Source organism: Nipponia nippon, unplaced genomic scaffold (assembly GCF_047370975.1).
Source record: "Nipponia nippon isolate SJK-2023a ecotype South Korea unplaced genomic scaffold, ASM4737097v1 scaffold_4, whole genome shotgun sequence".
In the NCBI taxonomy this organism is placed as follows: domain Eukaryota; kingdom Metazoa; phylum Chordata; class Aves; order Pelecaniformes; family Threskiornithidae; genus Nipponia; species Nipponia nippon.
Window position 1 is genome coordinate 41,299,349 of NW_028262358.1, and position 19,135 is coordinate 41,318,483.

At 40.9% G+C, this 19,135-nt stretch overlaps 1 protein-coding gene across 3 annotated transcripts in view; it reads left to right on the forward strand.

The window, feature by feature from the left end:
- The window catches only part of GREM2 (gremlin 2, DAN family BMP antagonist), a 39,858-nt gene that overhangs the window by 15,456 nt on the left and 5,267 nt on the right, over positions 1–19,135 (forward strand). Inside the window, exons 2-4 of one of the 3 annotated variants that reach the window (XM_087775402.1) lie at positions 3,337–3,461; positions 3,895–4,001; positions 4,135–4,276. The exons of 1 other annotated variant lie outside the window; for it this stretch is intronic. The gene's annotated coding sequence lies outside the window, so the exon portion shown is untranslated. The remainder of the gene's footprint in view (positions 1–3,336; positions 3,462–3,894; positions 4,002–4,134; positions 4,277–19,135) is intronic. One more of the 3 variants, XM_087775403.1, reaches the window with a different exon arrangement.

The window sequence follows — 19,135 nt, forward strand, 5'->3', positions numbered from 1 at the left end:
AAGAGTAAATAACAATAAACAAATAACCAATATTGGTGTTGTAAGTTGCTCTTAGGTGAATGACTCTTTCCTGGCTTTTAGGAAAACACACACTGCAATATCATCCCACCTCTTTAATGTAATCAGAAATATTAGACTGTATCTATGCAGGAGAGCTGTTCCTCACAGGGAAAATGCTGAGGAGATGCCTTTACTCTGTAGGCTAATTTTAGGGAATTAGCAACAGTAAGTAAATCAAATTTCAAAACTTATCTCAATTTTGGGAGGATAAAGAAGGCAGATGGGAAACTGGAATTTTATTCCAGTGTGTGTTCAGTTTCTGTTTGAGGGCAATTTCATTTATTTATTTGTTGTGCTTTGTGGGAAAGGGAGGGTTGGACAGTGGATACATCTTCACAAGGTATTGCTTGTAGGACAGATACCATAGCTTTACGATGACAGCTGTTGACAAACTATTCTACACCTGTTAATTACAGGTATGATGACTAGAGAAGAATTTGGGTGTTTGCTGTCACGAGGACAATACAGATGTTTTGGTCTGTGCAAATCTCTGTGGTTTGCCTCAGATCTTCGAGGACGTGGTTGTTTCTGGGCCTGTTCTGCTGTCCTGAGGCCGCCAGATGAGAAGCCACTCAGCTGCCCCATTCAGCTGCTGGTTGTGGACTTTGATTGCTCCACCAGCTGGTGCAGCAGCGCTGTTGCCAACCGTTCAATGTGTCTGTCACTCTTTGTCCGAAGGGGCCAGGAGAAAAAAGCATGATATGGCAGCATTTTGGCGTGATATCATCTACCCCCACAAGCTAATTAAGCAGTTTTGACTTCTCTGCCTTGAAATCAGTCCTCAAAGATGGTTTAAAACCATGCCCAAATTAGCCTTATGTGGAAAATAATGTGTGTGTGTTTTATGAGTATTTAAATATGCTTTAGGATTCTAACTTATTTTCCAATGATTTATAAATGACATTCATCTTCTTCAACAAATAAACTAGGCAATATTTCCTCTAAATAACTTAAATTTTTGAAAACCCAAGACATTCTGCAGAATCTGGAGTTTTGGCTTCTTTTGCCAACAGAGGAGCATTAAACAAATGTTAGGTATTCTACCTACATCAAAAGAAATCAAACTGAGTCTTTAATTCTGAAAGCATCTGATAGCATCTGAGTTATAAACCTGGTAGGTTCACAATTAGCAGATTGCAGTGTGCTAAACATAAGGCTGGGTTTGAGTAGCGGTTTAGTGACCCCATAGCAAATGTACCTTAAGCTGTACTGCAAAAAGAATGATGATTTCTTTCTGTGATAGCACAAAACATAAAAGCCTAGGAAGATAAGAAGAGAAGAGAGATGACAGAAAACTAGGCAAAAACCTATTAAGATGGTTCTTTGGAGGACAATAATTGTTCTATATAATATATATATATATGTCTATTTACTTCAAAGGGAATTAAAGGGACTTTGAGGAGTCATCTGGCTCATCTCCTGCTTGTTAGAATCCATTTTATCTAACATAATCCGTGGCAGATGTGATTTTTTTTTCCTTTTGCGTCACTTTCTCCTTAATAATTCTGATGATGAGTCTACAAACTTAGGCAAATCAATTCCAATGCCTCACTATCTGCATCATGGGGCTTGCTAATAGGAATATTGTCTGAAATCTTATTTGCTGACATTATTGCATTTACATCCATGAAGAGTAAAGACATATTGTTTCACTCTTTGCAATAGCCTTTTATGCATTTGAAAGCTATTAACATCACTCCTCTGGTCTTTGCTTCTTTGTATTAAAGGTCCCTGATTTCTGCAATCTTGCCACATTGAGTTATAGTTTCTGTGTATATAAATGTTCTTGTTTTTCTTCCTTGCTTCCCCTCTAGAAATCTTCATGGCTTTCCTGAAGCACGGTGCCCAGAACTGGCTCATAAGCTACTACTTTCCATTCTGTGTTTGTGCAGCCATGTTTTCAAGTCCAAAAATAGAATTTGGTTTGTCCTTAATGTCCTCAGCATGCCATCAACAAAGTGTGGTGAGCATAGATCTGATGGGTTTTTTTTTTTATGTATTTGTATAAAAGTTGTGTTAGCTTCTGCTTTTGGATTTTTTAAAATTTCCAGGTGCTGAGGAGTTTCTTGTTCTACTGTGGGACATGTTGGGACAGACAGGTTACTGTGACGACCATTGTGAGAGACATCAAGGCATATAGAAACAATATAAAATTGGGGGGGGGGGGTGTGTATGGAAGCTGGCTTAAAAAGCTGTCAGTGAAATACAGAGCCTAAGGCTTCCATTAAGAGGAATAAATATTACTTGAGGCAGTTGAGCTATACATTTGAGATGGCTATACATGATGGCTATACAGATGAGCTATACATTTAAATGCCATCTGATCCAAACTGCAAACTTATCCAACCTTGATACCATTTCCATCTGAATTTTAATTACAAGTGGTTAGGGTGTGTTTCCTGATGCTTTTGACTTGCTGGTGTGTAGAGTACGTTACCACGCTTTTCTTCTAAGGTCTGGTAACTTCAACAGGCTTTTGGACCTGAATACAGAAAGCGAATTGTTTGCTTAACTTCTACAATGTTACTTTAAAGCTATCCTCTCTTAATCAGAGTCCTAATTACTAAAATGGTGTGAACTCATACCTGTATGAGAGCTTAGCCCTGTCTGTTGACCATTAAGTATATTATATTTATGCATGCATGCAGCTGTAGGTAACTGGAAAACCTTAGCCCACATGGTACTCAAAATCATCTGGGTATTTGGAGAATGAAGATGCCCTCATTCAGGGAGAAGCTTAATGCACAGGTTCTGTGCATAAGCCTGTGCCCTTTGGATGGCTAGTCACTGTGGTGTTTGTACCCTTTGACCGGGTGGCAGAGATACAAGCTGGTGCTCTTCGGCATTGAAGGCTTCACCTTAGACCCTGACTGATCAGATGCTGTTTCAGCCTTCTGCTGAATGAATGCTCCTGAAAACTTGTCTCCTGTTTTTCTTGTTCATGTATTAACATCATCACTCCATTTCTTACCATGTCATGTGCTTTTGCCTAATGAGGGCAAAAATCCATGGGAATTCAACAGCCAGAACAAGTGACCAGCTTTTGTTATGGTTCCGGTGCTCTGTTCTGAAAGGGTGGTTGGGCAAATACTTGCATTCAAATTGTTTTATAACTTCTGATAGATTTTTTTTTTTCAGGTTATTAACCAGAAGGCTGGTTCTGTCTCATGAGCATTTTTGGCTCATCTGCTACCTGGAAAGAGAACAGAAAACTACATCCTCCAACTTCTTTCACCAAACAACATTACTTGTTTGTTTGTTTGTCCTTAAATTCAGGTTTGCTTAATTTTGCAATGCACTAATTGCATGGATACTTAGCATCTTCACACAAAGGAAGAAGAGCCTTCTTGCCGTAATCTTCAGTGCTAGATTCTGGATCAGGTGTGGAGAATCCCGCAAGGGTAGGTGTTAGGGCGGGGGGGTAGGGGAAGCACATGTCTAATGGAGAAAGAGTGAAGCAGAAGGCATCAGTGCTTCATATATCATGTAGATTATTCCTATGCAATCTAACCAGTGGTTGTGTTTAATCACTTAAAACCCCAAAGCCTTGGCGAAAGAAACCTTTGCACTTACAAGGCAAGACACTCAAAAGTCAGACAGTAGGATGCTGCAGTTAAAGTACATTTTCATGCTTCTTTTTCCATGTTTAATATTTAGTTTTGCACTATAGCTGCAGACCACATTTTCAAGATAAGATAAAAGATCCTCTTTTTAAGTACCCCATATCCATTGAGGACTTGAGATAAATGGTGCATACCTCTTTTGGAAATCTAGTCATAAGTAAGAGCTGTAATGTTTAAGACACTTGCAAAAAATGAGTCCTTGTGTCTTTAGAGCAGAATGAGGTTCTGGCGGAGAGTTGGTTGCCTCAGCAGATGTGCCTGGTGCCTGTTTGAATACCCCACATCTCTCACCTGGCTTCCAGCGGCCACTGTGGAGGAGTATGTATCTCCCAGAGGATCTCTCTCTGATGTGCCAGCCTATACAAACATCTTGGATGCCCTAAGGCATCTGAAACGGTACTACTCATCACATTCTATTATTATTTTATTTCTTCTCACCGCTGTGGTACAGACTGTAGTCCTAACACCAAGCCATTTGGATACAAGGACCATGGATCTCATATAGGAAGGAAAAGCATGCAGTTCTGTCAGTCAACGCCACCTTTATCAGCCACACCCTTCCAGTTACGTTAGCCTCCTCCACCCTGAAACAGGTAAGTTGGGTGACAGCGTTCCCAGGCCCCAGTTTGGAAGGAGTATCAGGGTGTGGCTTTGCAGCTGGTTGAAGGCAGCCTGCCTGTAGGCTGGTACTGGCAGGGCAGAGCAGCCGAACACTGGCACGGGGGCCCCAGCGGCACTACTGATCCTGCAGGCAGCTGGAAAGCCAGCCGGCAAAACAAAAAATACCTTTTTGACTGGATCAGCAAACTCATCTTGCTGACTGTGTGGCTGCATGGTTGTTAGTACTGGCACAGAGTGACCGAGGAGAGAGAGAGTGTGTGTGTATCTGTGTGTGTGTGTGTGTGCACACCGTTGTGTGCTGAGTGGGGGAAAGGTGGTGCCAGTGGGGGCCAGGAGCAGGGGGACTGTGGCTCACAGTTTAAATGAATCAAACTGCACCCTGGACTGGGTGACAGCATGAGATGATTTAAGCTTTATCTCAGAGGGGCATGGGTTGCAATTAGAAATATATCCAGCTGACATTAATTGCTGTTTTGGTTATTTCTCAAGGTCAGATACAGGGTTTTCTCTGTGCCATTACTTTACCTGAAAGCGGAGTTGCATTATTCTACAGTGAGAATATATAATTGGAACATACATTTGAGCCCACATCCTGCAGTATTCTTATCAGAATGTAAAATTGAGAGAAAAAGGCATAGGTTTTAATTCTTTTGGTCTGTGATTATTTTCATTACAATTCAAAAACCTAGAACAAATTACCTTCTTAATGTGTTGGGGAGGATGATAAAATTCAGGGAGCTTAAATCAGGACCTCACCCTCCACATCACAAAGCCTATTCACAGAAAAATAGTGTTGGGTATGGTATTGTAATTCACTTTAGGTCCAGGGATTTTATGTTTATTCCCTACCTAATAACCCAGCTTTAATAGAAAGTATGGGTAAGACCTCTTTGTGCTTTCTGCTTTCCCACTAGCCTTTTATGCAGTTTTTAGAGGGGCTTTTTTGCAGTGTCGGGGAATGTGAGTCGAATTATCTCCAGTCCATGTGGGTACTGAAACTCTGAGCTTATATGCGTAAATGGGGAAGAGCTTGGTGCAAAACTGGTTATGAGAAAGATAAGTAGCGTGCCCCGTTGGCTAAATTTTTGAATGACTGGTAGTAGTTAATGCTGTTCATCTTCTGCTCAGTGGTGTTGGTTGGGTGTACGTGAAACACACGTGACAAAGCAGGACAGCTGGGGAGCTGCTGAGTGGCTCCCAAGCTTTGTCTGCCTTCTGTGTGAATGGCAGCAGACAGCATTACCACCTACCCAGTCGTACGTCTGGGCGCCCTACAAAGGCACCGGTGTATAGCCACGTAAGCAATGTCGCAGCCCAAAATGAAACTCTAGGCTTTGTAGGTGTGGGAACAGGAGCTTTCTGGATTGCTCACATTGATTCAAGTGACATGTATGTCCCTGTTTCCTATTTCTAAAGTGTCTCTAAATCTCATCTCTGGTTTCTGTTAGGTGCTTTGCCATGGATTTGGCAAGCAGCTTTAAACAAATAATATTTTTTTTGAGGGGGGTGGAGAATAGTCATAGAGAGGACCTTGTTAAAATCATGGTATCTAGATGAGCTCTTTGTGTCTTCTGTACAGTTATGCTGTAAATCCACTCAGTAGCTTGCCTTCTTAGGTCTGTTTCTATTAATCCAAATGCGCCTCTCTTGCTTCCTTTCCTGTTCAAGTCTGCAGTGCCATTGCGTATTCTGCTTAAACCATACAGTTTAATGATTTAACTCTCACTCCTTTTTTTCTTTTTAGATAAGCTTAAGAGTCCTCCCCTTCAGCCATATAACAAATATGTAGATATGAAATTGTGCACTTGCTCTGATGTAGCCTTTTATGTCATTCATGTTGTTTTTTGGGGGCGGGAAGGAAGGAAAAAACCCCACAAATGTGCCCTGTGTTTTTAATGAGCAGAGTTTTGCCAAGTGGCAATTAGGATTCCTCAGTCTTTGTGCTAATTAGGAGCTTCTTAGGATCCTCTAAGAAAAATGCATTTTGCCAAGTTAGCAGATTTTCAGACAGGTGAGCTACTTTTAGCTTTGTCTTTGGTAGGTGCATTTTTGGTAGCGTTTTTCCTAATTGCTATTCTGTTTCTCTTTGATGCTCTGATGTTCTCCATATTCTTATGCTGCCCAAATCACTGGTCTGATCTGTATGGAGCTTCTCTACAATTTTGGGCTGGGGAAAAATTACGGAAGCTGAAATAATCACTCAAAGCAAAAGCTGTTGTTCTGAAACTAAGTAAGGGAAGAGAGGAAGCGTAGTCTTGTTTTGCTAAGCCAAATTCTTTACTGAGCCTCTTTTCAAAATACAAGCATAAAAGATCCCATGGGGCTGTGGTTATCCTTGACCCATTGAGGACCATCATACTACATGAATTGTGGTAGCTGGCCCCAAGGGTTCAGAGGTGAAACTTTTTTCTTGTCTCTCCACGCAGTGGGAATGAAAGTTTTCAGGAGAAGTGTTGATCAAAACTCTTTTTTCAAAGTTGCTTTTTCACAGGAAGAGATATCAGCATCTTTAGACTGAAAACACCTGAAGGTCCTAGTTCGGTTTATGTGCATTTTTTAGGGCTTTCCCATTACTGAGACAAAAAGGTGTTTCATGTTAATTCTGTGAAATGGCTTCTTGGATTTTGAGGGTTTAATAATTTTACATTGAAAGTGTCTTAAAATCAACTTTTGCTCACTTCACCTCCTTCTTCAAAAGGAAAATAAGGAAGAATTCAGAATCTAATAGTTCAGCTTATCTGAAGTGAAAAGGTAGGCCAATGGTCAGGACTTAGTTTTTCCTGCAGTTTGGAGATGAAGCTTTCAATATGTCTAGTTTTCATGGTGTCAGAAAATATTTTCCGTCTAGCCTTATTTGAGATACCAGTCCTCTTAATCCCATATTACACATAATCTTAAGTAATAAGTCTACTGTTTAGCCAAGACATAGGAAAATGTCTAGAAAGAGCCATGTTTATGGGTGCATAATGTTGTTTGTACCTGTGATCTAAATCACTTATAAAGGAGTATGTGCGTTGTATGTATTATTACTCACTAGGAACCAGAGCAAAGCTATGGATCAGGGCATTTTTCTTGGGATGATCTTATTTGGTCTAATCAACTACAATGGGCCTTAGCAAGTGGTACAGATGGCATTCGGTTGCTAGGCCAACTGAATGGTTTACAGGGTGGTATATACAAGTTTAAACTGCTTGTAATTGTTCTCCTAGCACCAACACAAAGTTGTGTTGATGCTAGGAGAACCATTACAAGTAGTTCACCAAACCCTTCAGCTGATCAATCTCTCTTGCTGCTTCAGCAAGATACATATAAATGCTTGAAACAGCACTAAGTGGTAGGATTAGTAAAATGGTGTGAACTGTAATGCATGACATGTTCTCTGACTACTTTGTAACAAGAGCAAAAAAAAAAAACAAACCAAAAACCAAACCCTGAATGAGCAAGCTTCTGATCACCCATTCCTCCTCTTCACAATCAGTCTTGTATTTACTGGTCACATATGGATATGTTAGCTTGTATCTAACATCGTAGTCATGTCAAAAGGGAAGCTGTCATGGCCACTTCACTTGGACAATCCATTACTCTCAATCTAATCGAACACCCACATGAAATGGAGTCTCGGTATCTTTGTCCTTCTGTGTAGTAACATGAGGTCATCAAAGATTACCAGAAGTGTCGTCTCTGTCCTCTAGATTCAAGGAAGTGCTGGCTAAGTTAGAGCTGGGTAAGAGGCCTTGAATAGACCCGGAAGAGAAATGGAGCTTGCCATCTCACACTGAAATTTATAGCTAGATGTTGGCTAGATGTTGGCTTTCCGAGATACCTCCCTGACCTTTATGGGAATAGCTTTCTGAAAGAGCCAAACAGAAGAATCTTTAGATTTCCTTTTACTTATTGTCTACTTCTACTAAGCTTGAAAGCGTGACTAATGGAAAAATATTTAAACCTTAACTGTGGTGACACAGTATGAATGGCTTATGGCCAAACACTGTAAAAAACAAGGTCACATTAAGTTAATAAAGAGCCTCTAGGTGCTGTTTATCTTCTGCTTGTGTTTATGTAAAGAGGGTCCCCAGTTACTATCAGCCAAAAAAAAATCCCTGAGCCAGTAAGTCCCAAAGTTGGAATCCTTCCCCTCTTTGATGTTGCAAAATGATAAATGCAACTGAGGTTACAAGGCTAGAAATGATCCTGAAATTCCCTACAGAAGGGGAGCTCTGGCACTTTCCTGTGGGTTTGTGAGCGGAAGAGGTTGGTGATTGCCTCTGTAGGCTTCCTCCCTTCTTCTTCTTCTTCTGTCATAGGGGAATATCTTCCCTGCCATTATTAAGAAACATGTGGACTCATTCCAGTCCACAATGCACCTATATGATGTGTGATTCCTTGTCACTTTTCTTTCTGGGCATTAAAACTGGATCTGCCCATCTGACTCAGAAGGCTGAACTTCCAAATCCTAGTTCGTTCATCTGTTTATCACGCATCACTCCATTTCCCAAGTCCTGTATTTGACTGACAGCTCAGTTCTGAGACTCTGTTCAGCTCCACAGTTTCAATCATTGTCAAAACTGCCGAATGAAGATCTCGCCTTCCAAATAGTGAGGGGTTACTCCCGTTACTAGCTTTGCCTCTGATTTACTAGTCCAGTGGCACGCTGAATCTCCTTTCATTCTGTGAAGGGAGTCGGAAGAAACCAGCTTGTGTGTGTTTTTAATTACATGTTTGTTCAGCCCTCTGAGGATGTCAGGAGCTGTGAACGGTGAATGCCAAGTGATTGCCAGGAAGAAAGCCGCTGACTGCAGTGCATCGTAGACAGAACCCTTCTGTGTAACTGCCACTGCCTTGCCATGCACATACCGACGATATCTGATTTTGATTACAGTCTCTCCTCTGATGATAGTGCTGTCTCGGGTTCTCCTGGAGACGAAGTCTTGGTCAAGTGAAAACATAAGCAATGGTGTAGTCAAGGACAAAGTCAGTCTCCCCCAGATTCCAGTCTATTGACTCTTCTTTCTTCCTCATTTGGAGTGAACTAAAAGGCTAACGATCCTCCTTTAAATGAGCATAACTTGCTGTATTATGTTAGTCTAGACAAAGGAAATCAAATTAATTAACAGAAAGACTTCAAATGTGCTGTGTAGGAGGACCTGTCATTAGAGTATCTCATCCAGGCTCCTGTGGCTTGGTGTGTATTCAGAATGATAGCTCTGGTCTTCCTCTCAGCAGAAGAGAAATAAAATAATACTAGGCTTCAATTAGAGACAGAACTATAATTCAGTCATGGGCAAGGAGAGGGGGAGGTGAGTAGGAAGACGGCTGCTCTGCAAAGCCTAAGTCATAAAACATAAAATCCCAGTTTATGCATGGCAACAGAGCCTTCTATGATTGAATTACAGCCTTCATATTCAATAATGGGCCAAGAGTGTAAACCAGAATACAGACAGAACAAATATTTACATTCTTCGGGCAATGACGGAGGGAGAATCACCAAGCAGAGCATGAATCAAAGCCACAAGAACATAGATGTGGGACAGCCACGTGTTGCCATCAGTGTGAAGTGGGAGGGATGGAATAAATTTCCAGTATTTGTATGTGAAATTTCCTGTAGTACAGGTCACCCTTCAGCATTTCACTGAAAATTCATCTTTTAGTTAAGTGACGCCCACTGCCAATAACAGTGAGTAAACTGTAGTTTGTCCATTCATTCTGTGTGCTATACATTTTCCAGTATATCTAGAAAGGGATATTGAAGTGTTTAAGTTTTTAGCAATGTTTATATTGATATTGCATATCTAATTACAATTTTATTTATATTCTGACTTTATAGCACCTTGTAAGTTCTGTACTTTTGACAGTTGTTGTGCATCAGCTGCTGTGATTTATTTTGGTCCATCTGACAGCTATGACAGTCATAAACATTACTGTCAATTTGGAAATATCAATAGACGTGTAGTGAAATAGATGAAAATTCCTTTTGTTATCTTACAAAACAACTTGAAAATATGGGTCAGCTTAGTTCCAAACAGAAGAACTTGCATCAAGACATCACTTGATGCATGTACTAGGGTAGTCAAGAAGCCATATAACTCTGAAGGTTTTGAACTCCAAATGTCATCTTTGTTTATAGGCTTGCAAATGCACATATACAAACAACCATCAGAGCATGCAGTTGCTGTGCTTCTCAGCCCTCACAGGTTTGAATTGCATTTCAGTTGCATACCTGAATTTTCTCATAGGAGACCTTGAGTCAACAGGCTTCCTTTCAGAGCAAAGCCCACAGCTGAGTTAAACATTTGAAACAAAAGTAATTAAATGGGGATTCTAATGGGCCATTAGTTAATCCTCAAAAAGTAACTGCAAAAGTAAGCCAAGCAGAAGCCTGGTGTTCTTAGGGAACGAAGAAGACATCTTGTAACTCTCCAAGTAAGTTTGTGAACAAGAGGGGATGCAAACTATTACAGGATCAACCCAAGGGTAATACCATGCATGGTGTGCAGCAGTGGCTCGTTACTGCCTGGCTTCCATGTGCACGTAGTGCAAATAAGCTTTTTAACTGTTGGGCCAGCTTACACCCCGAGCAAGAGAATATATTAAAAACTTTGAGGTGACCCACTGTTGTTTCAAGGTGTCTTGTATTACACATGAACATTAGAGCTCATGAACTCTGATTTTCTATGGATGTGTTCGGTGTGCCAGTCCACCACAGTAACCCTAAACGTCCTCTACTACTCATGCCTCCTGTGGTACCAAACTGTGATATCCTTGACTTGTTTCCCCCCCCTCGCCCCGCTTCCCCTTCACTGAAATACTTTTCGTGCCTTCCTGTCTACCCTCAGAGAAAACACACTTAGTGTAATGCAATAGGAGTTTCAAAACTGCCTTGCTATCCAACTTGTTTGAAATCTGGTCAGTGGAATAAAAAAATATAATTGTGAGGAACTGTCAGATGTGTAATTGCACGTTGCTTATTAACCAAAGAAAAGGCAAAACAGGATGAGAGGATTCCCTAGATTTAGCCTCACTGAGGAGAAAACTGCTTTTCTGTCAAACTAATAGTTACGGTAAGGCGCTTAGTTACATGTTTGCGTGGCATAGAGCTGGTTGCAGCTAACAGGCTGAATGGGCTTAATACTTGTTTTATTTGCTCATTAGCATAGGTCTTCTGCACTCTGTCCCCAGAACTGCTGTAAGTTTTAGCCAGCAGGACTGATGCTTTGTCAGGCAAATGTAAACAGAGATAAATGTAAATGAAAAACTCTTGAAGCAATATATCTGAGCCATTTTTAGAACTTTATGAAAATAGAGCTGCAATGGTTCTTGCGAGTGGCATATTGGAAAATAGTGGGATATGTAGCTGATATTTTGTGTGTATGGGAATTTGCATACTACCTAATAGAAAGACTAGACTGTAGGATACTGAGATAAGAGCAATTCTTATTTGAACCATCTGTTTTTTCAGCCCTATAAATAGGATATTGGCTTACAAAAATTCATAATTTTTGAATTGATGGTGACCATCAATAACATTTTAGATTTTTCAAACAGGATCATGACTACTTAAGCGTCACAATGTATTAACTGAGGATAGCATCTTGAATAGAGAACCTGAAAGCATACAAATATCTGAATCTACCAGAAAATCTGGAAAATTTAAATGTTACTGTTGATTAATCTAGTATTTCTCATATACAAGATTACATGCCACTTACTGACTTTTAGAAGTAATTGCATTTTTCTGACCATTAAGAGAAGCAAGCAGAAATTCTTTTGAGCACTTTTATGATGCTTTAATATACAGACCTCAGTTTTCTTCTAGAACAGATTTCATCCAAATGCCCTCTTGTGGGAATGGTGCAAGTACAGTAATGTATGTATATTGAAGACTAATGGTCTTCTTCCTTATTGTGAGCTAGAAAATGAGCTGTGTGCTCTGGAAGTAGTGCGTTGTTTGAAGATACAAAGCAATAAAGCTCCTAACTCCACCTCTGTTCTATCAAAACTCAGGGAAACTACATTGGAAATTTTCATACAGGACTATTTTCATATACAAAAGTATAATGTTTCTAAAGAAGAGCTTGCGTAAGGGCAACAAATCTGGATTGATCAGCAAAAAGAAGAGCATTGGTGCCATGTGGTGCAATTGAAAGATTTTGGAAATGGTCCATTCTCAGTTAATTTCTGACCTCCAGTAACTCACTTCCCCTCTGTGCTCAGTACTGGTCCCACCATGTGTTGCTCACCAAGTTAGTCTACAAACATTTGAAGTTGTGTTGCTTAGTCAGGCACTGGTCTTGGATGGGATTTCTGTGTTCTGTTGTAATGCAAACAACAAAGATATAATGGAGACTACTCATTGCAAAATAGTCTTTTGTAGTATTGATTCTCCAGTGAGGAAGCAATGAAATGAGCTATTGTATTTAAATGCTGAACTTTCCCCATCCTTGTGTTGACTGTCCTCCTTTCCAACAGGCTGAGAGATGGTCACAAATGAAGACATTTGCTCAAGCCACCGCTTCCCTTCCGATTTAGTTTTTGGTTTCCCAAGGGCAGAAGTCTGCTGTTTTCTCCTGAATGAAATGCTGCCAAATGGGAGTGTACCAGCTGCCTTCTGCACAGAAGAATAAAGTTAAATGTAGGCTATTATTGCTTGCTGGACAAAATGTTCATGTGCAAACAGAACTGACTTGCCTATTTGGGGCTCTTTATCTTATGCTGAAAAGCTGAGTAACGCTGAGAAGGAGAATCTTTTCAACCTGGTTCACTCTTGCAAAGAGACATTTTTTAGATTCATAGGAGAACTAACTTTCAGTCCTTTCCAAAAAGCTATTCTCGTGGTATCCAAGGAGTTTTCTTTTTATTATTCCTCCCACCCCCTGACTATAGTGTTCTCCAAAACCAGGTTGGGAGAAAGAAAATCAACCTCATGGACAGCAAGCAGAAATCTGGTTTTATTTTGTGGGTTTTTCCCTCCTCCCACTCCCCCTTTTTTCCCCAGTGTTGCATGTGCTGCCAATACTGATGACTACCCAGACACTTCTGAGTAGGACATCTCACTCTGCTTGGGACAATTCACATGTGCTCACCAGGCAGATATTTGTCTGTGGTTGGCTTGAAAACCACAAGTTCCTGAAGCTGAAATTGCAACAAAATTTAGGAGTTTTAATCATAACAATATTCCAAAAAGCTTTTGTCCAGTTACCTGTTAGTATTCAATTGGAGTTCTGTGTATTCACGTTTCCCTAAAAATGGCACTGCTGCATTACCAGAGCTACTGTAGGATGGCTTAGCTCTTACATTTCTTGCAGCATTTCTACCTTCTCTTTGTTTTACTTTTCCTGTGATAAATGCTGACACTGTTGTGGAATCAAATCTTTGCTACTGATAAATACAGGGCAGTATGAAGTTGATAGTGTCTTGCTTCACTGTATTACCTGGCTAACATTTAGCTTTAAAAAAAAAAAAAAAAAAAGGCATGGAGCATGGTTTCCTTCACTATTTTCTTTTAGTTGGGTGATTGCCTTAGTAATTGCATTTATTATATGCATATGTGTTTTCTGGGAGACGTTGGTATTTATCACGGATATAAGTGTTAGTGAATGTATCTCAAAGAAAAATACCAGGGCTGGCTTCACCAATACTTCCCTCCCCGCCGCCCTTCGTCGACAGTCTTCTGGAACTCTAGTTGATATCTTGGATATAATAGATAAAACCTGATATCTCAGCTAATGAAATCTTCCGTGACTTTCCTTGCAAACTGCTTGTCCTGGCTTTAAAAAAGGAGAAACTTCTCTCAATTCCTCTAATAGTAATACTACTTAAAAAAATAAAGTGAAGCACAGGTTTAGAAGCTATGCAAGATAAGAAGGATTCAGCCTGTGGAGAGCCTAATACCATAGATCAGTAATACAATATTTAAATCAATATACTTCCTGGCAGGATGTCAGTGCAAAGAGGAGCGCTGGAGTAATGTGATCTCTTAACTCTGATGAAGTGAGCAGCTGCATTCAAACCTGTTTCAAATGAGCTTGTCTGAAGTTCCTGAAAGAAGGAATGGTTCAATGGTTATAAACATGAATTTCTGGAAGCGGTAAAGGTAGATAGGAAAGATAGAGGACAAAATATGATGGAAAACCCCATCCTCTGAGCTGGTTGGGTTTAGTGCCAAGGGTGAGTTTACCCTCAAGTTTTCTTCATAATTGCTCCTGCCCTAAAAATAACATATCTGAGACATTACACATTGCTGAATATGACAGGAGTAATTGTTGAGTCCTTGAGTCCTCTTATATTTGTGTGCATGGACCAGGAGTTCTTCTAAACTCCCAGCCTCTTCAGAAAAAAAATCAAGATAAAGCTCTTGGTTGTAGAAAATTTATAGTGAGAGCTGAAATTAGTATGAAGCAACATCCTCTGAGTTGCTTTCAACTAGCTTTGTCTTAGCATAGACTGTCCCCACCAGTGTCTTTGTTCTACATACTTTGGTTTTGTCTGTGATGTACTCTATTTTTCAATATTTTAAATTCAGTGTCTTCAGGAAGTCTTGACAAGGAGAACTTCTAAGTTCTGGCATTATGGGGGAAATGCTGTCCTCTCCTGAGGAATGCGGGATGGCATCAGTGAAACCCAACCCCACCTTCCCCTTTCAAAAACAGAACAACAGCCTGGACAAGACAGTATGATTTCTGATGCATCCAGCCTGCAGCCAGACCTTTCCTGTTTCCTTCACAGCTTCATGGTGTTCCCAGCGGCCATGCTTGGGCCTCTTTGGGGGAGAGGTGTTGGTGCAAAGGTCAGCGAAGGATGGATCTCCTTGGTGGGAGGGAGAGGGAAGGAGGGAGAGGAGGAAGGATCTCCATCCAAGCCAGCCAGCGAGGGTACAAGGAGTTTATTAAGTCTGAACAAAATGTTTTCTCCCTCTACCACCTACTGCTAGGGCTGTGATGCAATGAAATAGCTTTCTCTCAAATCACTATAGAAGGTTCTTAGAGGGCAAGAATGGAAAAACTTCTGCTTGTAATGGCATTAATTACTGTTTTTTAAACAATTATTCCCTTTGGTGTTGCATGCGGTGGTTTTAAAAAGTGATGCTTAGTATTCCTAGTACATGGTAACTCTTCTTTACCGCTAAAATGCAGTGATTTTGTATGTGAATATCTGAATAACACATTCTAGCTGCAGTACTGGATTCTCCGAGTTGTGTTTTTTTTTTAAGTTTGCTCCCCCCAGCCTCCTACATGTTTTGTTGTTGTGCCTGGCCTCAGTCTTGGCAATTTGATCATGAGAATCTATTAATAATGGAATGATTTACTAAGAGGCCCATGGCTCTGCAAAAAGAAACATATAGTACAGTGTTCAGCTATTGCTGACGTTGTTGAGAAACAAGAGCAATAGTTTCCAAAGGATATTTAAAAGGGAGAAGTTAGCACCAAATGCCTCCTTTGCACAAAGATGCCTGATTTGTATAGTCTTTATTTGAACATTGTACCATTAGAATAATGCCTAACCATTAATAAATTAAATAAACAGCATTTTTGGCTTCCTGGTAGAGAATCTGATATTTCCTGGCTTCCCGCATCTGTTGCTAAAGCCAAGTTTTAGTTCTTTGAAAAGTTGTTATTGCCTGGCTTGTCTTCAAGGAACACGTCTTGTGTCCCATCATAAATGCTGAGAACTGACCATGTACACTGTGTTCTTACATTAATATACATATGGCTGGTTTTTACAGATTCTTCTTTGACTAGGTCTAATATGAAAGTAAGCAGGGAGTAGAAAATTTTTTGATAACAGGGATTCCCACAGTCAGTTGAATAGGTGATCCCAAAGGAGAGCTCTTGTGTCTCTGAAGTTTGCAGCAGGATGGAAACTGTAAAAGAGTGATGCAGGTGGTCGGATGTAACTGTGTACGTACCATGCCACAGAACCATACCTGATTTAACCTAGCCTATAATTCCTGCCTTTTGCTGGTATTTGAAGAGAAACCATTTTCCAAGGCAAACTCTTTAGCTGTTAATTAAATTCAAAATTTTCAAAAGGTAAAGTATCTCTGAATTTGTTCATCATCTTCTCAGTCCTTGGCTCTTATGCTGCTTTTGGTGGGTGTAGGATAGGTTTATAGTACTAAATCTTCCAGCATTTACAAGCTGAATCCATCCTGTGACTAAGCTAAACAGGTAGGCTCTCAAGTACCATGGTAAGACAGGTTTCGCAGATTTTTTTTTTTAAACCATTGGCTGTGGCTTTTTTTCTGAACCACTCCCAGGAAGGCTTGGTGAAGAGGCGATGATTGTGTGACATATCTGTATCAGAGAGTTGGATGCTTCCAGGAACCCTGATAATGCTGAGTGCTTTGTAGGTGTTGAATGCTAAAACAAACAAATGGGTCTCACACCTGCTGATTTCCTGAGCAGCTAACATAAAGTATCACAGCAATCTTCCAGTTACATCCCTCTCTCTTTCTGTCCAGCTGCAACCCTGAAGTAGGCTGATCTACAAAACTGGAATTCCTAGTCAGAAACTGCACCCTGAGCTTAGAAACTGAAGTCATGCCTTTGAAAACCAGAGGAAACAGTGGAGCAGTCGCTCAGCACCGAGGGGTGCTGCTGTTGCCTCCTGCCCTGTCTTTCAGACCATAGCACCCACTTCTGCGCTGGGGGATTTCTCCAAATATGATGAACTGGGACATCAAATCCAATACTCCAATTACCACAGAAGTGCCCCAACCACAAAACTATAGGCTATTTTGGGGGTTACACTGCTGCCTGTCCTGCTCCAGAGCTGGATTGCTTTCAAGAATGCGTGAGTTATAGGGCCAGAAGGTCGGTATGCAAGAGGGAGCCTGCCTTGGTAGATATTTTATGTTACACAGTAATTGGATACAAACAAGAAATAAAGCTAAGGGCAGACACAGTGATCCTGGATCTTCCCCTCCTAGCTAAGCGCCCTAACCTCTCTGGATTACAGAGCTGGATCTTGGCATTCTTGCCTCCTTGGCCAAGGATTTTTTACACTCCTGGGTACCTGATAGCCCAGCTTCAGCATGATGGGTTTGATGAGTTTATGAACTCATACTAGATGCTGATGTTCTTTTGTCAAAGAGATAAAAACTTAGCATGTGAAATGTAAATGCAACTAGGCCTTGTTTGGTGTCTAATCTAAGGTTAAGTTATTTTCTGCACCAGCTCACGCGCTGGAAAAAAGGGGTGGGGGGAACTGGCAGCAGCTGGCAATGATGCTTGAAGAAGCTGAAAACTGCCACATGGGAGCTTCCACCAGCTCTGCCATGGGGACCCCCCAGTGCAGCGGGAATGGTGGGCCCAAGCTGGCATTTGTGCAAGTCTTAGAGGCGTTGGTCTGTTGAGGCAGTTCTCGCTTGCCTGGTCTCAGCCACATGCTGTTCAATTCTGTGACATCTAAGTAAGTAGGACAGAACTGCTCTGTTCTTGCCAGAAGCCAGATTCTTCTCCAGTACGTTTTGTGTTTCTTCTCATCCTGCTCTGTCTGCAGACAGACAGCATTCACCATGTTGCTTTGCATTCAGATTGAGTTTACCAAAATGTTCTGTTTCTCTGAGAATACTAGGGTTTCTCTTCTCTTTGCATGTGAGCACGGAAAATATATGTAGTCCTTGGCATGTTGCTGGCACCAGGTGACCTTGTTTGCACCCTTACTTGCTTGAATAGGGGGTTTGTGTGCTAGGGCTTAGAAAGAGGTGATTTGCAGGCTAGTAAGGGGCAACCCTGTGATTAGAAATTCCACGATCTGACAGGATGCACATTTGACCTGCTAGTGTAAAATAGATTATTATTCTATTATGTAAACATTTTAAGGTACAGGTTTGATAAGGATCGACGACAGAAATAGGTGGTGCATTCCTACCTGTCTGTAGAAGTACTTGCTAACATGTACTGTAGCGTTTGGTTTATAACCTTACAATAGTGGCTTTGATTAATAATGCTTTATTAGTTATAAACATAGACTTACTGAATAAATCCTACTTACTCTGTTGAATGGCTCTCCATGCCTACATAAAACTATTTCAGTAATTAGAAAGCTACTATAATATTTCTCTATATTGTAGTGTTTGAGTTATTAGCTCTCTGTCAGCTTTCCTGAATTCCTACATAGGATTTTTACTTGACCCCATCCTTGACACGAAAGGGAAACAGTTTCAACTTGCATTTTGTGATGAGAAAGGGTGGGTGTGGTAAGACAGGCTTTCCCAAAGAAAAGAGGAAGGAATGGGGGAAAGACTGTGTCTCTCCTGATGTGCCTCTGGACCTGTACCATCCTCTTCCCCACCAGGATCAGAGAAATGAGACCAGAGAGGCAATACCGCTGCTGAAAAGGACCAAATTCCCTCCCTGAAGGACAGTAGAATTATCACAATTGCTTTGTGGACTTGCGTTTCAAGAGAAAAGCAGAAGAGTATGCCTGAGGAGAGTTGGCATAAGGCATCTTGTGGAGAGCTCACCTATGTCTTTTTCTAGAAGATGTAGGCTTGTAACTCCTGGGGTTTTTCCTCCCCTTTCTATGTAAAACACAAAGCAGTGCAGATCAGTTGTTTTATCGACTACTGAAATGCAGCCATCAGTGCAGAATAACATGAGAACAGTTTGAAAGGAAGCGTGGAACACTATATTCAACTGAAACTAATTACCTGATTAGGTTTTGGCCTGGCTGTGTGGGTTGACATCCAATGGTCTTGGCGACAATACCTGCAAGCAAAGCCAAGTCTAGTCTTGCTTCATTTAAAGACTCTGGACAAAACTTCTGGACTCGTGTGCTGAATGCTAAGCAGTGTGAAAATAGGCCACTGATTTAAAGTACCCATGGCTACA